We start from the raw sequence: 13,983 nt of genomic DNA on the forward strand, positions 1-13,983 counted from the left end.
GGAGGCCCCACAGGGATTTACTGGTGTGGGGAGAAGCCCACTGGGATTTGGAAACGTGATAAGGGGGATATTTCACATTTTGGCCTGGACAGATTGTCTAGGAATATACAAAAAGGGTGAGCAGAGAGCAGCTGGGGCTCTCCCTTTCTGCTGCTCTCAGTTTCACAGGGCTCACCCGTGTTTCGGGGCCCGCTCCTTTCGGCTCTGCCATGTCGGGCTCTCATCTCTCGCCGTTCTTGCTCACCTCTCCCCGGACCGGCCGGCCAGCCGTGGGACCTGCCTGCCACCGCCAGCCTGGCACCGATCCTGCCCGGGAGCGACCCTGCCATGAGTCTGCCTACCTGGGACCTGCCTGCCGTTTCGCTTCTCCCTGGGACCGATCCTGTAACGCCGTCAGCGTGGCCATCCACAGAGTGAGATTTCAAACCGGCAGTTTCTGGAGCCTGCCGGCGGAGAGAGCGAGCTAGGGACCGTCTCCCAATTCCTACTCCGATTTTCGTGAGTAAAACCGGCCGCCTCCTATCTCCCTAAGGGTCATTGGTCGGCCTTTCGATTTCTAAGTGGGTGAAACTATTTGGAGCTTACCCTTTTCACAGAAACACTGAATCAATAAGGTTGGAAAAGACCTCAAGGATCGTCAAGTCCAACCTGTCACCCTACACCTCATGACTATCTAAACCATGGCACCAAGTGCCACGTCCTAGTCCCCTCTTGAACACCTCCAGGGATGGTGACTCCACCACCTCCCTGGGCAGCACATTCCAATGTCTAACAATTCTCTCCGTGAAGAACTTCCTCCTCACCTCCAGCCTAAACCTCCCCTGGCACAGCTTGAGACTGTGTCCTCTTGTTCTGGTGCTGGTTGCCTGGGAGAAGAGACCAAACCCCTCCTGGCTACAATCTCCCTTCAGGTAGTTGTAGACAGCAATGAGGTCTCCCCTGAGCCTCCTCTTCTCCAGGCTAAACACCCCCAGCTCCCTCAGCCTCTCCTCGTAGGGTTTGTGTTCGAGGTCTCTCCCAGCCTCGTTGCCCTTCTCTGGATCCAGTCTCTGAACTCTCCAAATTGTATTAAAAATTGCCCTAAGCATCCTGGAAGACTTCGCAACCAAATAGAACCTGTAAATAATTTTTAACAGTTTTGTACATAATTTTGGAGTGGGCTTTTCGGGGAAAATAAAAATAACTATATTTTTATGATTCCCGCCTCATTAATTTAACCCCAGAGTAATACAGTGCTTCAAAAATTACTGGTGAAAGTTACTTTCTAAGTTGTTAGTCATATGTGGGTTTATTCATGCTTATCCTTAAAAATTCCTTACTTATTTCTTACAATAATAACCACAGAGCCTGAGAATAATTCATCTGCATTATAAATACTTCCCTATGAAACACAATTTATGTTGGGCTGCAACAGCACTTTGCACTCCAACAATGTGGAGCTGTGTTATTTATTTATTTTTAAAATAGCAATTATTCAAAATGGTCACTAAAAGCATTCTTTGACACACTAGGTTATTTTTACAATTAAATAATGCTTACATTAATATCTGTTAATGGCAAATGTCACTAATGTTTTACTGCTACTCTACATTTCATCCGCAGCTGATGAAATAATGGAACAAAATTAGTTTAACAAGAAGTGTGAATAATGAATGTTCAGGAAGGAAAAAAAAGGAAAGAGTAGGGAGGTTTTCATTATTTTGATATCTCCTGGGATGTGGATTTGTTTTGTTTTCAGTAGTAAGTATAAACCTTAAGTAAGTATATACCTTACAAGATTTTTCTCCATATGGTTATACAGTCATGGTGACAATAAATAGGAACAATATTTTGTACTAACCTTGATGAAAGAAACAAGCCTTATTCAAAAAAAGAGAAAGAACAGGTAATTGAAGCATCACTCTTCTCTCCATCTGCTTCACATATCCTTCAGACTCCACGTTCCTTCATCCTCAAACATGTTTAGTGATTTCCAATTTTAAATATTTGAGCAGAATTTTAAGGCACAGGAAGGCCATAAAAACATGGTGCTTTTAATTATTCTTGTTTTGCAATATTATAGAATAATATTTTGGTTGGAAAAGATGTCTAAGATCATTGAGTACCACTTTCAACCTAACAACACCATGGCCATTAAACCATGTCCCAAAGTGCGGTATCCACACGTTTCTTGAACACCTCCAGGGATGGTGACTCCTCCACCTCCCTGGGCAGTCTGTTCCGATGCCTGACCACTCTTCCAGCAAATAATTTTTTCCTAATATCCATCCTAAACCTCCCCTGGCACAATTTCGGGCCATTTCTTCTCCTTCTATCACCTGATACTAGGGAGAAGAGACCAACCCCCACCTCACTGCAACTTCCTTTCAGGGAGTCGTAGAGAGCAATGAGGTCTCCCCTCAGCCTCCTCTTTTCCAGATGAAACAATCTCAGTTCCCTCAGCTGCTCCTTGTAAGAGAGCCTCCCCAGCATGTGTCCTACCTGTGTGCCCTCACCCTCAGTGGTACTACAGACCCCTGGGAACCTTTGGAGTCTTGATTGCTGCAGTGCAGGTCAAGGAACAGCCAACAGACTTGGACTGAACCCCACCAGATAACTTGTCTGTTTTTAGGCTTTTCCTCCTCACATTGTGATGTCTCCTGACCTGGCTTTCCATTCACTCACTCACCCTGTGAATATTCTTGGAGACAGCCAGCCTTTTCATACACAATGTTAACAAAGAACAAGGTGGCCACAGGCTTGGGTGTTTTCCTTTCTTCCTGCTTAAGCCCCCTCCTGGGAGGGAGGCATGATTGGCATGCTACACTGCATTAGATGGATGGGTCCTTCAGACCTAGTGTCCCATCTTTGGTGTTGCCCAGTGAATTATATCTGATCCTAGGAATGGTCAAATTTGGTGAGCTATGACCCTTAGGTCCTTGTCAAGAGTATGGTTCATGAAGTAAAGTGTATGTGAGCCAGATCACAGAATTACAGAATGCTAGGGGTTGGAAGGGACCTCAGAGATCCAGGTCCAACCCTGCAACCTACCAAAGCAGGATCAGCTAGGGCAGGCCATACAGAAATATGTCCAGGCTGGCTTTGAAAGTTCTCAGAGAAAAGAGACTCCACACCCTCTCTGGGCAGCCTGTTCCAGTGCTCTGTCACCCTCACAGTAAAGAAGTTTCTCCTCATGTTGAGGTGGAACTTCCTGTGTTCCAGCTTATACCTAGCAGCCCTTCTCCTACTACCAGGTGTCACTGGAGAGAGCCTGTCCCCTTCCTCTTGACACCCACCCCTCAAATATTTAGAAACATTACTAAGATTACTGATGTCATTTACCTGGACCTGAGCAAAGCCTTCCACACTGTCCCACACCACATCCTGGTCTCCAAACTGGTGACACATGGGTTTGATGGGTGGAGCACGAGATGGATAAAGATCTGGCTTGATGGCTACACCCAAAGAGTGGCTGTCAATGGCTCCATGTCCCAGTGGAGGCCAGGGACAAGTGGAGTCCTTCAGGGCTCAGTCCTGGGACCAGTCTTGTTCAACATCGTTGTTGGTGCCATGGACAGTGGCACTGAGTGCACCCTCAGCAAGTTTGCTGATGACACCAAGCTGTGTGGTGCAGCAGACAGCTGGAGGGAAGGGATCCATCCAGAGGGACCTGGACAGGCTGGAGAGGTGGGCACAAGCCAGCCTCAGGAGGTTCAACAAGACCAAGTGCAGGGTCCTGCATCTGGGGCGAGGCAATCCCAAGCACAAATCCAGGCTGGGCAGGGACTGGCTGGAAAGCAGCCCTGAGGAGAGGGACTTGGGGGTGCTGGTGGAGGAGAAGCTCAACATGAGCTGTCAATGTGCACTTGCAGCCCAGAAAGCCAAGCAGAGCCTGGGCTGCATCTGGAGAAGTGTGGCCAGCAGGTCAAGGGAGGTGATTCTCCCTCTCTGCTCAGCTCTGGTGAGACCCCACCTGGAGTACTGCATCCAGTTCTGGAGCCCCTATTACAAGAGGGATATGGACATGCTGGAAGGTGTCCAGAGAAGAGCTACCAGGATGATCAGAGGGCTGGAGCACCTCTGCTATGAGGAGAGACTGAAAGAGTTGGGGCTGTTCAGTCTGGAGAAAAGAAGGCTCTGAGGTGACCTTCTTGTGGCCTTCCAGTATCTGAAGGGGGCTACAAGAAAGTTGGGGAGGGACTTTTTAGGCTATCAGGGAGTGATAGGACTAGGGGGAATGGAATAAAGCAGGAATTGGGGAGATTCAGGCTGGATGTGAGGAAGAAGTTCTTCCCCATGAGAGTGGTGAGAGCCTGGAATGGGTTGTCCAGGGAGGTGGTTGAGGCCCCATCCCTGGAGGTGTTTAAGGCCAGGCTGGATGAGGCTCTGGCCAGCCTGATGTAGTGTGAGGTGTCCCTGCCCATGGCAGGGGGGTTGGATCTAGATGATCCTTGTGGTCCCTTCCAACCCTGACTGATTCTATGATTCTGTGATTCTAAGATCCCCTCTCAGCCTTCTCTTCTCCGTACTAAACAGTCCCAGTTCTCAGTCTTTCTTCATAGGGGAGATGTTCAAGTCTGTTAATCATCTTTGTAGCTCTTTGTTGCTACATGAAAAGAGAAGAGCAGAAATAGGCCTCCCATTAGAATTTACCTCAAATCCCTGTAATGCTTAAAAAATTGTTTCAGTGATGCAGTATGTCATACCCAAACAGATTCTGCTTTCTCTTACTGGGGCTAAATGAGGATTTGATTTGTGTGATACCTTTGAATTGCCAAGTTGTATTCTTAAGTGTGCAGAGAACAATGACAGTGCTCCTCCACCAAGGATTCCACCAAACCTAGTCATCATTCATCTTCATGAAGATGAACTGACAGGTTAAGAAATTCAAGCTTACTTTACAGTAATAAGACAAACTGTGTGTTTGAGTCAGGACCCATTTTCGGGTCCTCATGAGTACAAAGAGATGCCCATATCCCACTGAATTTTCATAGAACTTCAAACGAAAAGTTGTCTTGAGCTCCTGGAAGGAGGAAGTGAGATGCGAGCTAGCTTTTAGTGTGTTTGAGGAGTGTGCTTATTCTGAGACTTTTTCCAGCACATTCTTCAGAGATCCATAAACTCTTACTCAAGGACAGATGCAACATTAAGACAAATTAAGAGAAGAAAAAATATTTGGAGTGAGGAAGGATGTTAACTTCCATCACCATGGTGAATTACTGTTGTTAAATGGCCGTGCTATGGGTCAGGAGAGATAGAGGGACTTTTTACCTATAACATAGTATTGACATAATGCAGTTACTGTTTGAGTTGTGGCCTTTTTGTTACTGTTTTTTTTTTTTTTTTTAAACAAATAAGATCAACCCCTATCAGGACTTGGCTCTACAAAAAGACACCGAGGAGAATTAGATGCCTCCAAGTTCCCTTTCCCAGTGTATATATTACGACTTGGATGATGTTCAGGCATACACTACACTGCCTTTGTCTCATGCAGAAGTCATTGCATGAATGAATTTGCTTACTTAGGGTGATGGGAACATATTTTTGGTAAATGCTTATCACAGTCATCTCACTGATTCTGGCAGGTTTTTGACAGGGATTCAGCAATATTTGTCAGCAGACGTATTTTCACGTTCTTAGCAGTGCACAGCTGTCCTCACAGAAATGCAAAAGGGTGGGAATGGATCCCTTTATGAGATAGGAGTTATTAAGGCCATCACTGAACAACACTTAAAGTTGGTGTAGTGCCTTGAATACATCTGTCAAACTTTGGGTCAGTTGTCATTCATTCATTCACTCATTAATTCATTCATTTATTTATGTATGTATGTATGTATGTATGTATGTATGTATTTATTTATTTATTTACCCTCCATGATTCCTACAGGACAGTACATCCAGAAGATGATTTCTGTGATTATCCTCACATTTCTAGTCCAAGTTTATTCTTACTTTGCATTCACTATCTTCTGTGCAAAACATTTCCTTTCAAAGGATCATAGAATGGTTTAGGGTTGCAAGGGACCTTTAAAGTCATCTATCCCAAACCTCCTGAAGTAAGCAGGGACATTTTCAACGAGATTAGGTTGCTCAGAGCCCCAGACAACCTGAACTGCCATGGTTTCAGGGATGAAACCTCTCCCACTTTTTTTGCAACCTGGGCCAGTGTCTTACCACCCTCACTGTAAAACATTTCTTCCTTCTGTCTAATCTGAATCCTACTGTTTGATTTTCAAACCATCACCCCTTGTCCTGTCACCATGGGCCCTGCTAAAAACTCTGTCCTCATCTTTCTGATCATCCCCTTTAAGGACTGGCAGGCCATAAGAAGGTCTCCCTGAAGCCTTCTCTTCTTCAGGCTGAACAACCCAAACTCTTTCAGCAGAGGTGCTCCAGCCCTCTGGTTGCTTTTGTGGCCAACTGCTGGACATTTCATTTGTGCCCTTCTTCACGCTCCCTTCCCCACCTTGCCCACATATTTCCAGAGCCATATTCTCTTCTGGTTTCGGTAGGTCAACATGCGCCTTTGAAGACATTCCTTTGGTAGTCATGGAAGCTAATGGCAAGAACCAGAAGGAAGAACTGCCCATCATAAGTGAAGATCAGGTTTGTGATCACCTGAAGAACCTGAAAGTGTTCAAGTCCATGGGACCCGATGGGATACACCCACAGGTACTGAGAGAACTGGCAGAGGAGGTTGCCAAACCCCTCTCTATTACATTCCAAAAGTCATGGCAGTCTGGGGAAGTCCTCACTGACTGGAAAAGGGGAAACATTGCTCCCATTTTCAAAAAGGGGAAGAAGGAAGAACCAGGGAACTACAGGCCAGGCAGTCTCACCTCTGTGCCTGGTACGATCATGGAGCAGATCCTCCTGGAGGCACTACTGAGACAGAAGAATAGTGAAGAGGTGACTGGGTACAGTCAGCATGGCTTCACCAAGGGCAAATCCTGCCTGACAAACCTGGTTGCCTTCTATGAACAGGTGACAACATTGATAGATGAGGGGAGAGCAACTGATGGCATTGACCTGGACCTGAGCAAAGCTTTCCACACTGTCCCACACCACAGCCTGGTCTCCAAACTGGTGACACATGGGTTTGATGGGTGGAGCACGAGATGGATAAAGAACTGGCTTGATGGCCACACCCAAAGAGTGGCTGTCAATGGCTCCATGTCCCAGTGGAGGCCAATGACAAGAGGAGTCCTTCAGGGCTCAGTCCTGGGACCAGTCTTGTTCAACATCGTTGTTGGTGCCATGGACAGTGGCACTGAGTGCACCCTCAGCAAGTTTGCTGATGACACCAAGCTGTGTGGTGCAGCAGACAGCTGGAGGGAAGGGATCCATCCAGAGGGACCTGGACAGGCTGGAGAGGTGGGCACAAGCCAGCCTCAGGAGGTTCAACAACACCAAGTGCAGGGTCCTGCATCTGGGGCGAGGCAATCCCAGGCACAAATCCAGGCTGGGCAGGGACTGGCTGGAAAGCAGCCCTGAGGAGGGAGACTTGGGAGTGCTGGTGGATGAGAAGCTCAACATGAGCTGTCAATGTGCACTTGCAGCCCAGAAAGCCAACCAGAGCCTGGGCTGCATCTGGAGAAGTGTGGCCAGCAGGTCAAGGGAGGTGATTCTCCCCCTCTGCTCAGCTCTGGTGAGACCCCACCTGGAGTACTGTGTCCAGTTCTGGAGCCCCTATTACAAGAGGGATATGGACATGCTGGAAGGTGTCCAGAGAAGGGCCACCAGGATGATCAGAGGGCTGGAGCACCTCTGCTATGAGGACAGACTGAAAGAGTTGGGGCTGTTCAGTCTGGAGAAAAGAAGGCTCTGAGGTGACCTTCTTGTGGCCTATCCAGTATCTGAAGGGGGCTACAAGAAAGCTGGGGAGGGACTTTTTAGGCTATCAGGGAGTGATAGGACTGGGGGGGAATGGAATAAAGCTGGAAGTGGGGAGATTCAGGCTGGATGTGAGGAAGAAGTTCTTCCCCACGAGAGTGGTGAGAGCCTGGAATGGGTTGTCCAGGGAGGTGGTTGAGGCTCCATCCCTGGAGGTGTTTAAGGCCAGGCTGGATGAGGCTCTGGCCAGCCTGCTGTAGTGTGAGGTGTCCCTGTCCATGGCAGGGGGGTTGGAACTAGATGATCCTTGTGGTCCCTTCCAACCCTGACTGATTCTATGATTCTATGATTCTATATGAAATGACCCAACAAGAAACAGTGTGGCCCCTAAAGCCTTCCATGCTCAGCACATCTGGAAGTTGCAGTTTTTAAATGCTGTGGTGGTGCAAGCCTCAGTATGACAGGCCTGACAGTCCGTGTTAGCTCTGCAGAAAACAGAATTAGATTTCAATGTCTTATGAAATTCAGTGTCCTAGAGTCCTCAGATAACTGTGAGGGACCTGAACCAGAGAGAAATAATATCACAGCATGAAAAAGAAAGCACTTCTGCAAATGAACAGGCATTTCAAATTTGGATTCAAAGACAGTAAGCATGACGCTAAGGGATTTTAAGCCTTTGCTTCTGAGCTCCACTAAACCAGCAAGACAATCTTTTTCTTTTTGCAGTGCCACAGCAGCATAATAATGACATCTCAAGGCCTTAACAAGCGAGGAAAGTCCCAGAACTAGATTGACTCAGCAGTACCAGATCAGACTGCTGGATGAGCTGAGGAAATATCATTGCCTTCTGGAATTAAATGTACAGGCTCCTTTAGCTTGTGTAAAGTTCTCTGTGCCATTTGAAAAGGTATTTGGAGAAAAAGTATACTGGTTTTTAATTTTAATGTTTTAGTCATCTGTTTAAGTACATCTGTAGTTTGCCTTGTTAAATATGAATGGGCATACAGGTGAATAACATTTAAAAACAATAAAATTCCTCTGTTTATGATCAATTCAAGAATGGAAATATCAATGCCTATGGTTTCATCTTTCCAGCACTAAAACAATTTCAGTAGTTATTAAAAATATGTCAGTTTATGTTACCTTCTAAAATGTGCAACCTCTTTATTTCATCCCAGTCATGACATCCAGGTGCTGTTATCAGTTCTCATATCCAAACAGAGTATTTCTCTTAGCACAGAACAAGCAATAGTGAGATTCACAGAGGGCTTTCTGCATGTATGTGGCTAATTTTTGCAGCTGTCTTTGCTCTGTTACATTAAAGTGAGTGCCTGTGGGAAATTAGCTGCAATTTGCTTGCCATCACCACCTTCAGAAGCAGAACCTCATGCCTTGCCTCAACAGGAGCCTTTCCAAAAATCCCTCTCTCCTGCAGCAGCCCTGACTCCATGCCCCCATTACTGTCCACCTTCTTCTTCCTTGTGTGCTCTGTCCTATGATGGATGCTGCCAAGATCTCTGCCCCTGTAGTGTGGATGATGCTAGTTGCTTCAGATTAGTGGGCAGGGATATTTGCTGTCCCTGTGTGGCTCAGAAGAGGCAGATATATATTTACTCACAGTCAAAAAATCTTTTGTGTCCCCCTCCTTGCCCCCTGTGTGAGTTCCATCAGCTTTCTTCTTTTCAGCCACCCACCGCACAGCTGGCAGAGGGCAACGCTCAATAGGCCTTTGTCACTGCTGCCACTGACAGATTGAGGAGGGATTAGTTCTAAAAGGAAAAATGGATTAAGATAAGACCTCCTGAAACCCTAAGGAATATCACAGTGGTGGGGAAGAAGAGCAGGGACCAATGCTACTGTGCAGTCAAGAACAGTGTTTTTTTCTCAGTTTTGAGTATTCACAGAATCATGGAATGGTAGAGGTTGGAAGGGACCTCTGGAGATCATCTAGTCCAACCCGCCTCCTAGTACAGGTAGGTCAGGATCAGGTGGCACAGGATTATGTCCAGGCAGGCTTGGAGAGTCTCCAGAGAAAGAGATTCCACAGCCTCTCTCTTGATGCAGCCTGTTCCAGTGCTCTGGCATCCTCAAAGTGAAGAAGTTTTTCCTTAAGTTCAAGTGAAGAGTCCTGTGTTCTAGTTTGTACCCATTGTCCCTTATCCTGTCTGTTGAACATTCCCATGTTATGAAATTAGAGGCACAAACAAGGCCAAAATATCAACAGCAAGGCTATTTATTAAGAGAATAAAGTGGATGGAACATAAAAAATAGAGAGAGAAAAGGGAGAAGAGGGAGAAATAAGAGGAAAGGAATTATATTACCACACCCCACACTCCCCAAGACGGTTTGGGTGTGTGGAGGAAGGGTGCTGCTGCTTTGACTTGGAGGACATGTCATCCTTGTTGGCTGTGCTGTCCTCTGCTGGAGGAGGGGAGGGAGAGATCCCAAAGTCCAAGTCCTTCTCTGAGCAGCCTCCATGAGTTGCAGCAGGCGGAACTCAGGACACAGGGAGAGGATTCCTCCTGGTCTGCTGCTTCCAGGCTACATGGTGATGTCTTTTCTCCTGTGTCTGTCCTTTTCTCTCCTTGCATTTCCTTCTCTGTTTTTATTCTCCTGAGCAGGCAGAATTATTAGGATCATCCTCGTGGCCCTTCTCCGGTCCTTCCAGAACGTCCGTATCTTTCTTACAACAAGGGCTCCAGAACTGGATGCAGTACTCCAGGTGGGGTCTCACCAGAGCAGAGTAGAGGGAAAGAATCACCTCCCTCGACCTGCTGGCTACGCTTCTCTTGATGCAGCCCAGGATGAAGTTTCGATACTGTGTTTATTTTTTTCTGCTGCTGGGGTGTGGGAGGGATAAACATCACTGCGTTGCGAGACCCCAATTGCTTTACTGCTCCCAGGCGGCCTGGCTTGAAAGCACTGCAACAGCGCCACGCAAAGGCCAATGTGCGCACCGCACCCTGCACAACTCCGGAGGCACTGCCCCTGGCCCGCAGGTGGTGGTAGAGCAACTTCCGGGCGGCCACGTGTGAGCCGCCCGCCCGACGGCTGCGCTCGGCACGGCCTGCACCGTCGGCCCTGCGGCGCCGCTTCGCCCTGACCCTGGCTCTCCGCGCTGTCCGCGGCCCTCCGTACTGCCCACGCCGTCTGCCAGCTCCTCACCCTCTGACCGTCCCGGCTGCCGCCGCCACTCCGCTGCGCACTGCCGGCGCGGCCCGCACGGCTTCCTCTGCCTGCGCCGCTCCCGTTTTCAAAGTGTGCACCTGCCAGCAAGACCTCGGGACTGGTCCTGTCTTAATCGTACGAGCCAGATCCAGGTGATGTCCCTTGCTTTGCTCTTCAACTCTCTCCTTACCCCTCTTTCTCTCTCTGCTTTTCCCTCACCTTCCCATTTTCCCTCTGCTCCAGCCCAATCTAATAAACCCAATTATTCAGTCTTTATTTATTTGAATCTTAGGACAACCCACCCCCTTGTTGACCAGGGATGGCACAGGATCACCTGGTCGTGACAGGAACTTCCTAATCCTTAGGTCTGACCCATGGAGCTGAATTAATTCTCATCTCACCATGGGAGAACTGTGCTGTGTATCTTTACAGATACTTTCCCCTTACGTTTTCTAGTGGGTTTGTTTTCTTTTTTCCTTTTAATCCTTTTAAGCTGTTTCACAGGATCTGCTATTACTGCAATGCTGGTACAGCTGTGATGGTAACATTTGCCTCTTAAATGGGGGAACAATGTGTGCAAACCTAACAGCAGAGGGAGCGGAAACCTTCAGGAACTGATGAATGGCATTTTGAAACCACCTTTTCAGCTGAAATGAAAGAGCAAACTTTGCGGGCATGCCTTGCGTAGTCTGATGGATGCCAACAGGAGTTTAGGCTCTTCCCTGTAGGGCCCTCATGCTGAGTGAGTGTGACACATTCCAATAATCAAAATGCTATAATTGTTTGCTCCAGAAGGACTACATTGGGGTGGTTTGTGAGCAGGCATAGATTGTATGTTGTTGCTAGGTAAGCTTATAGTTGACTTTTGTTGGGAGAAAGCTGAGAGTTTAGAACTGCAAGGCAAACTTGTTCACATTTATAATCTGGATATCCACAGACTGCACCCAGCAGAAGAAGATCATGCTGCTGACACCAACCAAAAATGGATGTAGGAACCCAGACAGAGCTCCCATGGAAGGGTGCAGTTGTGCAGGTCACAGGCTGCAGGGAATACCACAGTCTCTCACTGATAGCAGGGGTACCTATGAATATGTCTCTGTGAGGTGTGAACAGGTAGATGATCTGAGCTGAGTGGTGCAGCTGCAAGATGAAGTAGAAAAGCTCAGGAGCATAAGGAAGCTGAAATAGACTGGTGGAGCTAGGTTCTGACTGCCTGGCTCCATGACTGGTGCTGCAGGCAGGGCTTTGGGTTCTTTGATCATGGCTGGTTTTGTAAGACACCAGGCCTGATGGTTGTAAGTGGGAAAGGTTTATCTTGCAAGGAAAAAAGGGTTCTAGGAGAAGAATAGGTGTGTCACTTCTTTGGTATATACTAGATGAGAAAACAATGACTTGTGTGATTTGAGACCTATGGATTCAGAAAGAAGGTTGTGCTGGATTATACGTTATGTACTAGACAAGAGACTAAGAAGGAATTCCCTTTTGTGTTGTAGAACTGGGGAAAACCTCAGCCTCACAGTGCCTGGAGTACTGTGTTCAGCTCTGCGATCTCCAGCATAAGAAGGGCATGGACATGCTTGAACCAGGCTGAGAAGACTTGCTTTTTGACGTGGAGGAAGAAAGACTCCAGAAACCTAATCATGGCTTTTCCTGTAATTAGGACAGGACAAAGAGTAACAGTTTTAACTCAAAGGATTTGAATCATAGAATCAGTTAGGTTGCAAGAGACCTCCAAGATCATCCAGTCCAACCCATCACCCAGCCCTAAGCAATCAACTAGACCATGGCACTAAGTGCCTCATCCAGTCTTCTCTTGAATGTCTCCAGTGACGGCGACTCCACCACCTCCCTGAGCAGCCCATTCCAATGGGCAATCACCCTCTCTGTGAAGAACTTCCTCCTAATATCTAGCTTATACCTCCCCTGTCACAATTTGAGACTGTAAATTGAGATTTAAATTAGATATTAGGAAGAAAATCTTTATGGTGAGACATTGGAACACATTGCCCAAAGCAGCTGTGGATGCTTCCTCCCTGGATGGATAGCTTGGATGAGTCTGATCTAGTGGAAAGTGTCCTTGCAATGGAAGGGGAGTTGGAACTATGTGATCTTTAAGGTCCCTTCCAACCCAAACCAATCAGATGGTAAGCAAGTCAATTAGCTGGAAGGAGATTGTATCAAGGTGGGGGTTGTTCTGGTGTTCTCCCAGGTAACAAGCAATAGGACAAGAGGTGTCAATTTGTCAGGAGAGGTTCCCAGGTTTCACACTGGGAACAAAGTCATTGTTCTGGAAATGGCTCCAAAATACCCCTATCAGGTTGTATTGCTACAGACTTCAATGTTCTTCAGCCCACAAGAGGCCATAAGGTGGACAACACTAGGGTGCCCCAGAAGGCAGCAAAACTGGTGCTGGGCCACCAGCTGGGGTGTATCCTGGCTGCAAAGGGGACTTTTACGAGCTTGTCAGTAACTTCATTATAAATGGTTATTAAATGGATTAATTCCTGGCAAGCTGAATGTTCTGTTGTTGATGTTTAAATTTATCTTCAGCTGTTGATAACAACTAGGAAAACAAAGTCAGAGAAAATTTTGTTTTGGCATCAGTTTGCTGCAGGGAGCAACTCTCCACAAGTCTCTGGAAGTGAGATTAGTTCTTCTGCTGTATGCTTGGCCTTTGCTCTTGAGCTCCCTAACAGGGCTTCTTAGGCAGCAAAGATTGGTGATGGCTCCTTCTCATCTGTCATGCAAGCTGTGTCATCTGTAGAGTGCTTGTACTTTGCAATCAAACATGTTCAAGCCACAGATGAGTGACTAGGTTTGAAGTTCAAGGACCATGGGAATGATGGCATTTCCCTTCTGCATGACCATCACTGACAGCCAGAGCGGTACCTGTGTGAGCACTACAGGAACAGATGTCCCATTGTGATACCCGTGACTCGGTGCAACAACGCACTGTGACCTCATGTCCCAGCTGCTTATATTTGGGCGTCAGCAGAGCCTGGG

The sequence above is a fragment of the Indicator indicator genome, chromosome Z (genome assembly GCF_027791375.1).
Source record: "Indicator indicator isolate 239-I01 chromosome Z, UM_Iind_1.1, whole genome shotgun sequence".
NCBI lineage: Eukaryota > Metazoa > Chordata > Aves > Piciformes > Indicatoridae > Indicator > Indicator indicator.